We start from the raw sequence: 15909 nt of genomic DNA, 5'->3' as shown, positions 1-15909 counted from the left end.
CAGGTTTTCAGCTAAAGCTTTTCCTAGAACTGCCTGAAATAGCTTATTTAGCATGATTGTTTTCATTGAGAAATGCCTCATAAATTTTAAATATTTGCTGATTAATTTGTTTTGTATTGATAAAACCGGTATGTTTTTCCAAGTTTTCTTATGTAAGCTGCTTTACAGACAGGTGAATATGGCAGTAGATATATCATATGCAAAACTGATGTGATTGGTAAAGCTTGTGGGTTTGCCTTTTTTTTAGTCACTTTTTGTGAACTTTAAAAAAAAAACAAACCCAAAAGATTTTGTCTCCATAAATGTTTGGTGACTTGTTGTTCTTCATATGAATATGGAATTAAAGTGAAATGTTAGTATGAACTAAATGCTTTCTTTTTATGTGTTGGTAATTATAATCTGTGTCTAAGAACTGTTAATCCTAAAAAATGCAGAAAAATACCATGACAGCTAGTGACAAGATATTTAATCTTCCCCTCTGTTTGGGACATTTGTAATTTTATTTGGAAAAACAACCAACAACATAGTATAGTATTAGTAAAAAATAGCATAAAATGTTTTCTGAGTGTCTTTTAGACAGAGGAGCTAGTTAATAACTGAAATTAGATCACTGTAGTGGATTTTTCTAGATGTAGATCTAGGATATTAAGAATAATCTGCACAGTACTTTTATATTGGTTTAAACTGTAAAAAGTCAGGAATTTTTGTTTTGAACAGAACAAATAATGTAAATAAATGCATAAACATTACTGTGCTTACCTGGAGCGCAAAAATTGTCAGTTTAGAGACATTGAGTGACCTGTGGTCCAAGATCTTATTAGTTTACCTAATATCTGATTATACTGGCTTAGTAATCTGTAATGTATTTTTAAGGAAAGGCAAGTAGTGCCTTATTTCAGCCATCTACCGGAAGACTGCTGGTAGAGGGCAGCAGTAACTATTATGTTCTGATGAATTTAGATTTCTAATTTTACAGAATTATAATTTAGTTAGCAGTGTCTTGCAGAACAAAAATATGCTTGGTTTTGCTTGCTGAGATGGCTTGTTAATACTGGGACACACAGCCCACAGGATTTTTTCTTTACAGTGTATCTGTGGTCCGAGAACCGTCTTCTTTTGCAGGGAAATATTTCAAAACATAAATGAGTGTAAATTTATGCAAAACTTACAGACAACCTGAACAACAGCAAAGATATATTTGAAGTTAACTACTTACTGCAATCATATCTATATTCCACACTTGCATGTAGTTGTAGAATTTAATATCTTGCCAAGATACAGGACAAATAATTTCAATGCAGAATTTACTGGTTTGATTCTCTGTTTGACATTTTACTCTCTATATGCCTGGTCTTCTGATCTGACTACAGCTGTGTCTTGTTGTCTTCAAAGGATAGTTAATTGGATTAGGACCAATTCATGTCTCAGTAGAAACAGGCAGCAAAAGTTAACACTTTTGAGTGATTAAAGTAAGTTGATAAGCTGGACAAGTCATGTATCAACTAAAGCCCAGTTAAGTTACAGAGACCTGCTAGAGTTTGCTTCTCCTCCCCTTCCTGCCATACAATGATGGAGCTGAGCCACCCTGTGCATCAAGGCTACAGATGTTCAGGCAGGTTATAGGGACAGCATTGCAAAATCTATATTTGCAATAATTGTTTCAAATATATTCTATAGTTTGGAATATTTTATTTTAGTACAGGCAAAAAGGGAGAACAGGCTGTTTACTTACTGAAAGAAAATATTTAAGGAGTTGCTGCTCCTCAATTTTTGTAAAGAAAGGCGTGTCAAATCTCATTCTCCACTACCTACAAGCTGAAGCCCACAAACCCATCTCAGAAGTGTTTATATATAATGTATATATAATTATATACCTACATATATAGGTAGCTACATATATGTAGCACACTACAAGGTGTGCTCATTCCTAATTGCTAGCATTTTTTAGTTTTACACTTCAAAAAGTAAAACTGAAGAATGCAGTGTCATGAACGTACAGGGATGTCTACTATGTACATAATAACATGGGCTAGGATGAACTCAACATTTTGTCTTTTTCATGAATGAACTTGTTATTAAAGGATTTATTTCTTTCATAAACTGTTACCTCTATAAAGAAAAGTAGAGATGAAGAAATGGATATCAAACTCTGAATTAGAATGCATTATTTGTCGTTACTGGTACCAGGTATATATACATAGTCTTATATAGACAGCTTGCTTTGATTTCTTTCCAAGCCAATCTGGAGCTATAACATGGGGCTGAACCCAAACTAATTAGCCCTGTTGAGAGCCACAGTATATTAGCTCAAGAATTTATGCAGTTACACAGTTCCTGGTCAGCTAAAAATATGAGAAGAATAAATGTGTGTATGCTTTAAACTCAGGAACAAAGAGTTTGATCTGCATACAAAATATTATATAGACATACATACAATTAAATTGTTTTCTCTGCAGTTACACACCTTTCTGGGGGGAAGTTGTGTGTCGTGGGTACCACTGCTAGGGAACTAACATTTGGGGAAATCATTGGATGATTAAAAATATGTGCTATTATACTTTCCTATATATTTTGCAAATAGTTGATTGAGTGTATTTTGCCATGTAAACTTACATGAATATAACTATTTGCTATTGCTGCTTGTAGAAATACATTGCATTTACACAAATATTACAATCCACTGAAGAACTAAGCAGTTCATTTATATAAAAGAATGTTAGTACTTTAGAAGTTTAAATTCATATTAAATAATATAATTATTGACTGTCTTTCTCTGAAAGTACAATATTATGTATCCCACCAATGCCAACCAAATAATGTCTGGAGAAATAGAGCATGAGCTCTAAAACTTCAGGGTTATTAAATACTAAGCTTTTAATCATCATGCTATATGCCAGTAGTATCCATAACTAGTCAAATAGCATGAGTTTCTTGTGTTTGAAGGAAGCTTTTCCTACATGATTGCTTTAATTTTAAAAACAAACAAACAAACAAAAAACCTTCTTACCACATGATAAGTTATGTTCTCTGCTCCACTTTATGTTTGCTTATTGCAAGAGATTCTAGTGTAAAACACAGCAAGAAATAAATCTGTGGGGCTTCCAAATAAATTCCATTTTGAAATAAGATCTCTATATTTCAGATTTTAAAATTGTTATATAATGCAATTTTTTCTGCTTTTTACCCTAGCAGTCTGATAAATTTTGACATCATGATGAACATGATAAAAATTACAGTACATATTTAACAATTCTTTGCCTTTGTTAAGAATATTTCTTATAATTTCTTATTGATAACGCTTTTTAAAGTTGTTTTTATGTGTTTTATCATGAACTGCATTGTGATTTCTTATTGAGACACGAAATTTATAATAATTAAGTTTTTCTTATTAGTCCAGAATCACAGTATGCTATTTCCACTCAGTAGTAACAATCCTTTTTTTTTTCAAGAGGTCATTAGTAAAAAAAACCCCATTAAATGTGGTTTTCATTATAAACTTGTTTACCCATGCAGATTATCCCTCTATGTCCCTGTAGTTCTCCTTTCTGTACGAACAACATTCACTATAATTGAATAGTTTCTTACTTCTGCTCTTTGTCGTATTTTCCAAGCTGACATTTGTAGTAAGGACCATCTCTGCAAAGTGCTGACAAATGACCTTTGAAGTCAACGACAGACAGAGGCTCTGAACACATTGGTGGCACTTTGTAGAAATGGTTACGAAGAGCCCACTTTTGTTGAAATACGTGGTTGCACGATTCCTGAGGTCATTGGTACTTCCAGCTTTTCAAGAAATTTTGCAGTTGGTCTTTGTCTTAAAATGATGATTAGAATTAGGCATATAACATCCTAAATCCAAAGATCCAGTATTGAGCAAGAATGCAGACCTTTATTTTTTTAAGTATGTGCTGACAGAGCAAGCAGCAATGCTGAGGTGATTCTGTGAGTGGGAGCGAGTGTGTCAGCTCTGCTAGAACTGCTGCTTCTACCCAGGCAGAGCATCTGCAGGTCCATGGTGTGATGGGGAGCAGAAGCCAATGGTAACCGAAATAGAGAGCAGAAATGGTGGAGGGAGAAATATCGTGCATGTTTCATAAGGTATTGAGATCAGGAGAACAGTCTTATGGAAAGTCTTCAAAATGCCCCAGCTGAAAAAGCCTTTTGCTATTATGGTTTCTCCTGTCACTGAGAAGAGGATTGGAGAATCAGCAGAGCAACAGATCTTTTTCCTTTATGGTTGTTTCCTGTGTAGCAAACAGTACTGGATGAGGTAAAAGAAAATTTTAATTCTGTTTTCTCCAGTTTTCTACTGTTTATAAACAGATAAACCACAATTACCTTTTCTCAGAGAAAGTGAAATGTACAACTAGTCCAGGAAGCCAAAGTTCTTTTGATCTACAAAAGCTTGAGAGCTTTGTCTCACAGTTACAAAACATATTTTTACATTGTTGATAATGAGATGTTATACATGCATCACTTAAGCTTATCATTGCTGAGGCTGGTGGACTGAATCATGGCCTCATTTCTAAACCTGGAACTCCTGCTCTGTGATAAATCATGCTGAGAGTAGATGAGCTAACACTGGTCCTCTGTTTTCTGGGAGCTTCTGTTCTATCAGAATTTTTTACTTATTGAGACCTTAGAAAAATTAATCATGCCTGTTGTGTATGTATGCCTACTCTTGATTTTTGTATAGCCTCTTCTTTCTGTTGGACCCTGATTAATTAGAAGACCTGACTGAGTCAGATTTCTGACTCCCCTGGCCCAGCATCCTATCTTTGACAGTGGCCAATAGCACGTACCTAGGAATGAGGCAATGTAATTACTGCCAAGAATATTGTCTCATTTTCCAGCAAACAGTAGTTGAAGGACTTGTAGCCCTGAATTAGGGCTTTTGAGTATAAAGGAAGCAAAAACATGTCCCACTTTTTCATCTTTTGTTTCTAAGATGAATTAATTTTGTTTTGATTTTCTGTAGTTATTTTAAAACTCAAAATATCACTTGTATCAGTTGTATCCGTACTTATTTCATATTTGAAGATGCCTAGAGTAAAATATTTTAAATTCAAGTTCTATTCAATACTAAGGTATTCTTTTATTAAATTTTTCCTGTCAACAGAGGTGGCAATTCATAGACATTACACTGGTAGCCCTTGTCCCCTTTTCACATTACTGGAAATCAGGAGTTAATTCTGTTGAAATTACTGCACTTACATCAGGTTTAAATGTTTTAAGTGAGAAAGAAAAAAGGCCACAAAATCCATCCTGGAGCAGGCTAATGAATATTCAGAAGACACAACTGATTAATATGCTTCTAACCTAATGTGCTGTCCTGTAAGAACTTGAAAAACAATTGGTCCAAAATGACACTGTCTGACATCCACTCTGTCTCTGGACAACTGGCAGTTTTATTCTTATAAAGGTGAGGACTCAGTGGATAAAGCCCTGGCCTTTGATCTTCAGATCCACAGTTTAAGAGACAAGGCAGCAAGTTTGGTCATTTGAGCTTAGTCCCAAGTGAACAGTCCACATCACAGAATGATTATACATAATTTGTTACTATTGGCAGAGTCTGTTCAGGAAAGGCCAAGGACTGAGCTAGCATGAAGAATGAATTAGCTCTTACCTTTTACATTTTATTTCCTCCCTCTTTACTGTTGTAATTTTATCATCCTGTCTCTAAAACATTCAAGGGATGAAATTATCATTCATTACAAGTACTAGTACTTCCTGAAGATGAACTAAAATAGTTAATTTTTTTTTTTTAGTCTAGGTGCCCCAATCAATGAACAACCCCACCTCTCCATGGGTGTTTAATATCCACTCATCGCTTCTCTGTCAAGAAGTCAGATGTTTCTGAGTACTTTCCAAAGCTTGTACCACAAAAAATCCCATTTAAATTAAAGAGGAGAGAGTGAGATTTCCTAGTTCTCTGGCAGGCTTGCAGCTACATTTAAATAGCATTAGTATGGGAAGCACTTCATGCTGCAGTGTTCTGTTTTTATAAAATATTAATTCCAAAGTTTTTACAATTTCCCTTAGACCCTTCTTACAGTACCCGTGACAGGTATGTTTGGTCAGCAAGCTTTCTTCGTGTATTCACTTCCACATCAGAAGCCAGATGTGTCAGTCTATTCACAGATATTCACTATAGGAAAATCATTCAAATCTTGTGCCTTGTGGGGCACTATACACACAATCTCAGTTCACTTAGAAGGGATCTCAGTTCATGTTGCTTAATGTTTCTGTCAAAAAGAAGGACAAAGTAAGATAAACTTAGAAAAGAAGCCAGTAGCTGAGCTGTTTGTGATTCTGAAAGACATGGTACCTGAATAAAGAAAAAATGTTTATGTCTGGAAGATTAGTTCTGCCAGGTCTAAATTCCAAAAATGACCTTTAAGTGATTTACACACACAATCAAAAATCTCTGGTTTTCTTAGAATCTGAGTCCAGCCCTTGCCCTTTGGGATTACTTATCCTGGGGACACTCAGACCTGTAATTCTGCTACTCAACACCATTTCATGGTGATGTAAAAAAAAAGAGGACTAGTGCTGGAAGCCAAAATATCTGGAATCTATCTGGTGCACCATCTGCCAATATAATTTAGTGACAAAGTTTATGACTTCCATAGATTTCCAGTTTTACTCTTATTCCTTTCAATCAGCCTTTCTTTATCTCTAAGAAATGGTGGTTACCTCCCTAGAGAGGACAAGTACAGTAAAAGCCAAAACTAAGATGATAAGCGTGGTGATCTTCATGCCCAGAAGAAGGTAGCTGTATAGGTAAGGAAGCAATGGGAGGAGGATGGGGAAGTGCTGTCTGCTGACACCATAACCTACCTCCCATGAGAAATAGATGGCTATGCAGGATTTCAGATGTATTTCTTCCCGGTGTCAGTGTACAGAACTTCCTTCCCATTCACTGTTCTCTTAAGTCTCAGCATAGCACAAGTGGTAAGTGAAAGTGTTTCCAACAGAAATCAATAATTTCTCCCTTTGTCACACTTCACAGAAAACAAGATATTCACTTCCTATTTTTTAAAGATAGGGAGTGAATGGACTTTTAAGCTTTATCTGTGACAGTATTGCAAACTCTGTTTTTCCTAAAAGCTGCTTGTTATAGAAGCATTTCAGTTTGATAACCGGTTAACTGTGCAAAGAAATGAGAGTTTACACTGAAAATTCATCTGTCATTAGAAAGAGCTTAACACACAATAGAACATAAAGTTTGAGTGCTGTTTTTTGATTGATCCTTTGCAAGCTCAGTTTTAAAGGCATATTCATATAGACATGGCAATATTTCTCAGAGCTTCTTCTAAATAGCTTGTTACTAGCCATGTCACTCACACTAAGCGTGTTATTATAGCATAGTGGCATCTCTGTATCTACCATGTATTATAACATTGAGCATCTCTGCATCTAGCATTAGTAATTTAAAAATCCACTAGGTAGGAGATCCCTGCACTTAAACTGTCTTTTTCAGCATCTGAATTGCATAATCCCTATTTGTGTGGATTTTTTCTAGGCAACAAACTTCTTGCTCAATTCCTGTGGGTAGGATTAATGGCAGAGTTTAAAGGACAAGCTGTGTGATCTATCAAAAAGTGTACATGCTGAGATCTTAGGAAAACATGACCACATTTTGTGTATCACTGTCAATTGGGGTGGTGAAAGGGTTAGATTGCTGCAGGGTCAGAAGACTGGTAAAAGTGAGTTGTATATTGAATGCTGGCTTTGTGTGTGATATGATAAAAATATTTAAGAAAGAATCTGTATTGCAAGGAAACGACAATGGGGTACAATAGCAGCTAAATAGTTCACAGAGCCACATTCAGAGACAGTGGAACTCCACTGACATTCTTGAAATTGTTACTGGTATAAATTTGATTGATGCATAATAGTCCACCTGGTATTTATACAAGTTTGATGTGAGGCATGGTTGGTCCTGCTCAGGTAATTTTTGAAACTATTGTATCAGGAGAAATGCATGCTAAGTAAGAGATAAGTGCATAAGAAGAGGGAGGTTAGGAATGGCATGGGCAAAGTCATGAAGATAAAATACCATACATGTCTCAACAGCAAACCTTCCTGTTGATTAAGAAGTGGCACTGATGGTATCCTAGCTTTAATGAGACTTCAAAATGAGTGATGTACACACCAATTCTTTTGTTTTTCAGCTCTTAGGCTGCTGAACAGTATAATGGTAAAGTTCTTTCATTAACTTGCACAGTTTATTCAATATTCAGTGCTTTTGTTTAGTATCTAATATATACTGTTAATTTGGGAGTTGTGTCTGTCCTGCAAGGGACATGATGAGCACTATATCTCCCTCTATCCATTGTTTGCTTTGCTTTCAGTTTTTCTGTTTCAACAATCTTTTAGTAAAATCTTAATCTCTGTGGGTTTTTTTCTTTTTTATGTCACTCTTTTCTACTAATTTCTGACTACCTTTACTAATCTAACACGGTTCTGTTCTCTCATTATTCTTTCCCATATACAATATGATGACCATTCATTAAACCTTCACCTCGTTTATTGGTCTTATTGGAGGGTGTTTTGTTAAACATACTGCCACATTCTGAGTTTTTAGTCATTGCCTAATCCTATAGGTTTACTAGAACAAATTGTTTAATAAATCTTTCAGAATATATGTCTGTGAGTGAATATTCACATGTAAGCACAATGAAACAGACATAAGGCATAATGAAAAGCAATGAAATGTTATGTTGTTTAGTTGCACATATGTATTTTTGAGGAGTGAATGAATTCTCTATTTAGCAGTTATTTTGTTGACAAAGGAGATTTCCATATGATTTCCATCTCTGTTAGGAAGAGCTTCTCCTGTCTTCTGATATATTGTTGCAGGTAACTTCTGTTGATACAAGTTCAGAGATATTAATGGAATAATTATAAAGATTTTTCTCAATTCAGTGAGAAAAGGAGTACATCTCAAGTAGATTTTTTTTTGTACAAGGTTAATCTTTTCCATTATGAAAATGACAGTGGATGGAATTTTAAAGATGTAAATAATATCACATATTTAAGTGTTTTAAGGCTCTGAAAACTTCTCAAATAAATAATTTTAGCCTCAAAATAGTACTATGAAGGAAGGAAATACTGTCTGTGCTTTCATATGCAGATATTGATATGCGGAAGAGTAAAATTACATTCAAAGATTATTCTTTAGGTTAAGCTCTTTAATTCCCATTTCTTCCAGGTGGTATAGAAACAGGTTGGTTTTTCAGAGATTCCTATAATTTATATATGATCTCATACTCACCCCAGAACTTCTTAAAGAAAAAATTATAGTGGTAATTCCTATTTTTTAAATAAAACCATTAAGCAAGTTAAATTTTATTTTTCTAGTTGTTTTGAAATCAGAAGTCAAATGAGGAGACAGGAAGAGAACAATGCACTGTTTCTTTTTTTGTCTTCATCGTGAGAGTATTGTTTCCCATGCCATCACTCGCTCATTCAAGTTATTATCCCTGATCCAGTCAAGTCATCAAGAGCCTGCATAAGAATTAGATTTGACAGAGTAAGCCTCTGTCAGCGAGAGAATCAATGAAAGGTGGACACAATTTTGGGATGCCTCTGCATTTGCTGGGCTGATGTGTTTTGGATATTGTGCCACAATGATTCATGCATTAAACTAAGATTATGTTTCTCTTTTGTCTTGTTGCCTAAATACCCAAGCAATTGGTACCTATTCAGAGACTCAATTACAGTTCTGTTTCCTGCAATTGAACTTAGTGCCTGTGCAGGTTTAGGGGTTGGTTTTATGGTCTGTGGCCAGGATACTGGAATGGAATGTTTTCCTAACACCTCATTGTATAGGCCATAAAGTTGCAGCCTGGTTTACTTATAAAAGTACATTTAAAATGTGATTGCACTATTATTTTGATATCAAGCAAACATTTCACAGATGAAAAGGACTGAACCAAGCTTTACAGTCTGAAGGCAGAATAACAATAATTAATGCTTCTATTACTCTGTTTAAACAGAATATATATTAAGCAGAAGACAGGTAATTAATCCCACTTGAAAGAATATACGCTACTCATCACTCATTTATGAATTCTTCAGTCCCTCCATTAAAGCAGTGTCTCAAAGAAAGGTAAAATACCTTAGGTGCAATAACAGGCTAGCTCCTCTAGTTGTTATTTAGATGAAATTCCAGATAATATATTTTTTTAAAGATTACAGGATCAGGCCAAAGGAGTAGCATTAGTTCAGTGAGAATTGAACCTACATTTTTGAAGCTGGGTGACATTTTTCCTATTGTCAGGTAAGGAAGTTTTATCTCGAATTGGGATGTCAAATATCACTATGGTATTTTTCCAATGTCTGAATAAACTTTGCAATGTATTTCTTCATTGATAATAAAGAAATGTGTTCACATTAGCTAAAATATTGTGGATTGTTCCTAGTAGAATACAGTCTAATGTGGCTTAAATATTTTGATGTTTCAAAATTCAGTTCATGGACATAGTTTTATTATACTTGTTGCTAGAACAGTATTTACAGATTTTTTATAGATGCTCTTTTCCCAGTAAATCCCATATTAAATATTATCCTTTTATTTTCACTAAATTTGGAATATTCTGACAGCCTGTAAAAACCTAGCTATTTAGAAGTTTAAAATTCCTTTTCTTTTATAGACATAATTGCAGCATTGTATAAACACTTATTTCCTTGTGAATCATTAATGTTTTAAGGTATTTCTTTTACCTCCTAGAGAAGCTATATCTGGGGATTAACAAGATTGTTCACTGGAATTCATGTGGAAGCATAACTGCAGTAGCTGAGAAATGATCATGTTTCCTTTTAGTTCTCAGCAAGAGTAATTGAATGTTGAATATCTTACTAAACGCTGGACTGTGACAGTGTGTTAACACTCCGACTATCTCCTAACAGCAGGGCAATTATTTGCTGAGTGGGATTTTTATAAATCCCCTGGCAGTAGTATGTCCTGATAATTATGATGAAGTGCACTGGTCAGTGTTGATTCAGCAATCCCATCTCTAGCAAATATTTCATTCACAGCTCTCCTTCATGCTTTTACTTTTATGGCTTTTAAAGATCTCTTACCTCTCCTCTTGGCTTGCTTAGGTTTTCTTTTTTTACAAATTACAATGGAGCAAAAAAGAATTTTCAAGTCTAGTCCCTATTTTGTTGAAGTCTTTTCCTTCTCATTTAACTCCTCATTAAAAGACCAGAGTGAGAAACTGGGACTTTATTTAGATTCTTACTGTGACAATCACTTTCACAGGCTTCCTATCTCAAAGCTGTTTTTTTCGAGACTAAATGACTGTTACATGAAACATTTGTATTCGTGATATATGTTGGTTATTTCCTTCTTTCAGAGTTGATATGAAAAAGTAATTAAAATAGAGCATATCTTTATTATTGTTTAGTTAAATTACAGTAAAATATTTAAACGTATGAGAATACACTTTCTATTGACTTAATGCTTACAATTTATCTTCAGCTCAACTTCATCAATTTTTAATTTTGCATGTGTGTGATTATTTGCAGCATAGTAGCTATGCCATATCTTAGAACATGGTTTTTTTGTGATTTTTTTTTATGTAGACTTTGAAAGCTCAGTCAAGAAGTAAGAAAGAAGAATAAGAAATAACTAAGTCATAAATAAAATTGCAGAACTTAAACTGTTCAGGTTTTATCATACCATTTGGGGTCACCTACCTTTTCTGAGAAGCTGTCCAGAGTAAACAACACATCCTTGTCTTTCCCTTTCTACCTGCACCTTTTTTCCTTTCTTCCTTCATTCTTTCTATTTCTTTTGCTGCTGCCTAACTTTATAGTTTAGCTTTCAAGGCAACTCCATAATAATTTCTTTCTTATATTCTGGAAAATAAAATTAATTTAGACAGAAAGACAGTTAAGTCTTTCTCTCTCTATATTGAAATGATAAACATGAAAAGGCAAAAGTGGATATTCTGTAGCATGGAGTAAATACAGGATCAGAGGTGGAAGCAATACAGATGATAAAAAACCGTCAAATATTTTCTTTGCTAATGTTCATTAAAATAATATTTGTTTTCTTATGACTTTTTTCTTTCTTTATATGTGACCATTGATTATAAAGATAAGAAAATGATGGGGAGGAAACTAAATGATAGAGTGTTAGAAATGCAAAATGATTCAAAATATTAATGTAATGCTAAGGATGACTGGGTAACAAATGGTACATTTGCCAGTATGCTTGACCTGACACAATTAATATTCCAGGTCATGCTTGGGTTTCCATGATGGAAGGTCTGAGGCAGAGAATTCTAGGGGAAAATATATCTATTGTATAACTCATTTCTCTCTCTCTTTTTTTTATTTTTTTTTTTTTTTCCCTGACGAGTCAGAACCATAGTCTTAAAAAAAAATATATCTGTGCTTTCACACCTCATTTGCCATATTCACCACTGGGCCACCATTCACCACAAGGGCCTGATGCAAGGAGATCAGTAAGAAGCTATTAGCAGAGTCCCCTCCTGAGATTTCTTTGGTCTTATTGAGGTGGAAGTTAGCATGACAGTATTGCAAATAGCTCAGTTGTAAGTTTTTTAACAGTTAGCACAGATTTCCCCATAGTGTTTGTCACTTTAGAAAATTATTCCTTGAAATGGAATCCCAAAAGCTGGCTTTGACAGAGTCCTGAGTGTTGAAGAGCATAGTACAGAAAAATGTCATTCTCCCTGAGACAAGAGGTACTTTTTGTAATCTATGATAATATTTTGGAGGGTTACATATTTTCTTATGAACTAAAGGTGCAGAAAATATTGAAATCATAGTTTGATGTAATACTTTTCTACCATTGAAAAAGCAGTATTAAGTGCAATGGTTTTGTAGTTGAGAGAATATTGTATTAAAGTGGGGAAAAAATTAAGTAATGCTTTTCATACATTGCACTTGTTTCAAGAAGATATGCAAATGTATTAACTAGCAAAGGCTTTGCTTCTCCAGATTTTTAGATTTCTGCAGACTGCCAGTTCCCTGCAGAGGATGTAGTGAATAGGACATTCATCACCACACTGCACATGTGCAAGAAATTCCAAAATTAAGATTAAGATTTACAGAGATATTTTAGTGGAAGCAATTTTTCCAGAGGTTAATCTGAACTGGAAAGTAGAATCCAACTCCTCCTCTTGTCTCTCCTACCAAACTTTGCAAATTTTTCATTTAGGCCTACCCTTACTACAAACCTTGGGGAATTTAGAGTAAATTAGTATTCATTTTATCTATCTAGATACTAATTCTGCTGATTGCTCTGCTGTCTTGTTGAATACTTAAACATATAAAATTGAAATGTAAAATAATTAACAAGGATTGCTTGAAAAATTATTATTTAAAGATATGCTTCATAATCAATTTTGACCCATATCTTACAGTGCAACTTTAGAAGAAGGAAGAAAGTTTCCAACTGGCCTCACTAAACTCCAAATTCGCTTTCATAGTTGATATACTATCTGTATGTGTTTAATCTGAGAATAGGTAAAAAAAGAGTAACAGAAGATGACTCTTTGTTAAGACACCTTTTCAGCAATAATAAGTCAAAAGACACTGAATGAATGGATTTCCACATCTATTGTAGCTAATTTTGGTTTCATTAAAAGTGCTAAAAGGCAATCCTATTAGTGCATCTTGAGATACTCAATAGCATTTCACAGTGTTTGAACCTTTTATGAACTATAGCTTTTTATTACTGCTGAACATTTAGTCAGAGGAACACAAAGTAGAATATACATAGTACCTCAATATAGATTGCAAAATGCAGTTTCAGAAAGCCACTATACTCATGTAGACATATACTAGCTCTCAATGTGACTAAAAGAAGCAACACCATTTTCTGGGACCCAGACAGTGCATCAATTTAAAGTTATTGCATGTAATTCTTCAGAGGAAAAACATTTAAATTATTTAAGATGTTGTATTTTTCCACTTTGGAGAAACAAAAACAAAAATCGAACCTGAGCTATATAGATTGAAATAATCTAGTATTTTTTTGGTTAAAAAAAAATGAAAAGGTTTCCTCCCCAATTTGCTCATCAACTTAAAAAGGCATGTAAATTTTGGACAGATTCAGCCCTGGTCAGGATTTGCTACTGATCAACAAATCCATGCCTGCCAACTCCAGAGAGTTGTTACCATGCCATGGTAGTTTGTTACAGATCAGCCTGATTCTCAGTTATGCACGAGATGTTTTTCTTCTGGATAATGTTTACATTTTCAGTGACATTGTCAGAATGTAGACAGATCCAATGGCCATGCTGGGACTAATGAGTGAAGGGATATAAAGACCATGGCATAAAGATGGTTTCTGTAACTTCAGCATGGAATCTAGTTTGTATTAATCTAATACATATTCTATTTGTATGGAACTTGCATTGACTGTGGCATTTTATGTTTGAGAGAACTTGTGTAACATGCATATAATGTAAATGCATTCAATAATTGTAAGACAGTGCAATAAAGTCAAGACAACATATGGAACTTGTATTTATGTAGCACTTACAGATCACTAAGTATTCACAAGCAAAACCCAGTACTGGGCTGATAAGAAATTTGCAATTTGATTGTATGAAACACTGAAAAAATACTAACAGCATTAGGAGGATCTGTAACTTTATGAGATGTTTGTGTGAGTAAGAGCCAGACTTGCAGAACCAAAGATTAAGATGCAGCTGGACCTTACAGATCACACAGATGGACCTGCAATTTCACATTCACTCCAGTGATTCTGCTTGCCTGCTGTTTGAAGCATGGATCCCTGCCATTTTAGTCTGGCATCCTGAAGAGCTGAATGAACAACCAGTGGTTGCTTGGCATACATACATATATGTTTCTACCACTTATCTCTATTCATGTCCTCTTTCCCATTATACATTTAGACCATAGTTTATAGGGTTTGCACTAAGAGGGGAGCATACAACAGAGGACCAAAATAAATTGTCATTAGAGCCAGATCACTCACAGAGTTGAAGAATATAGCCCATAAAACTTTGACTAGCCCAACAGTATTTTGGATAAGCTACCATCTCTGAATATTCTAGTGCATTAAACACTGTGTTTTATATATGCCGTATTTAACTGTTTTGACACAAGAAACTGGAACTTCCCAGTAGGATATATTAATGAAAAATGCATTAGAGCTAATTGGGAAGTGTTCAGTCCTCTCAACCTCAAGAGATTAATACTTTATGAGGAGGCTAACGCCCTACATTGTTTTCTCATGGGTCCTCTGTAGCATTCCAAAGGAGCAATACAAGATTTTAAACATTTACTCTTTTCCTTAATTTTTCCTGCATCATGAAACTGATTTCCCTATTTTTATTCAATATTTCTTAGCAATTAGAATTAGGATAAAAGCAAAGGATAATATATTTTAACTGAGAAAATCTACTTTAAAAGTCTTAAGAATACTCTGAGTATACTGTTGTAGAAAATATAATTATCCTTAAAGCAACTCGTATCTTTAAATTAATTTTTGCCAGGTGTATTTTAAGCATATGTTATCTGTTTTATAGAAGATTTAGTGGCTTTGTGCAATATGGAATAGGAACTCTCATGTTTAACAGTTCATAATTAATTCAGTAAACTCACATATGTCTGTTTGGGAATTGTTTATATACAACTGATAAAATGCCTACATTTATAGGAATGATTTGGGAACAGTCTGTCACATAATTTTGACTTGCCAGATATTCACAGATTGTTAATTATGTATATTACTAGATCAGAATTTGAAATGTGTGCTTTGTATTAGTCATTGTTATATTAGATCAGAGTAGTGATTCAATTAATGATGTATCCTGAAAAAAAATGAAATATCAAATTCAATGAAGAATGAATCTTTCAATTTAATTCACAATTCAGAAATTCTTGTGCTAAATT

At 34.2% G+C, this 15909-nt stretch overlaps 1 protein-coding gene across 2 annotated transcripts in view; it reads left to right on the top strand.

Annotated features, from left to right (window-relative positions):
* SPATA17 (spermatogenesis associated 17) overlaps window positions 1–15909 on the top strand; it is an 89099-nt gene that overhangs the window by 36662 nt on the left and 36528 nt on the right. The gene's annotated exons all lie outside the window — the stretch shown is intronic.

This window comes from Corapipo altera, unplaced genomic scaffold (genome assembly GCF_003945725.1).
Source record: "Corapipo altera isolate COAL_440 unplaced genomic scaffold, ASM394572v1 48b, whole genome shotgun sequence".
In the NCBI taxonomy this organism is placed as follows: domain Eukaryota; kingdom Metazoa; phylum Chordata; class Aves; order Passeriformes; family Pipridae; genus Corapipo; species Corapipo altera.
Note: the sequence above shows the minus strand (reverse complement) of the source record. Positions and strands in the feature narration are given on the sequence as shown.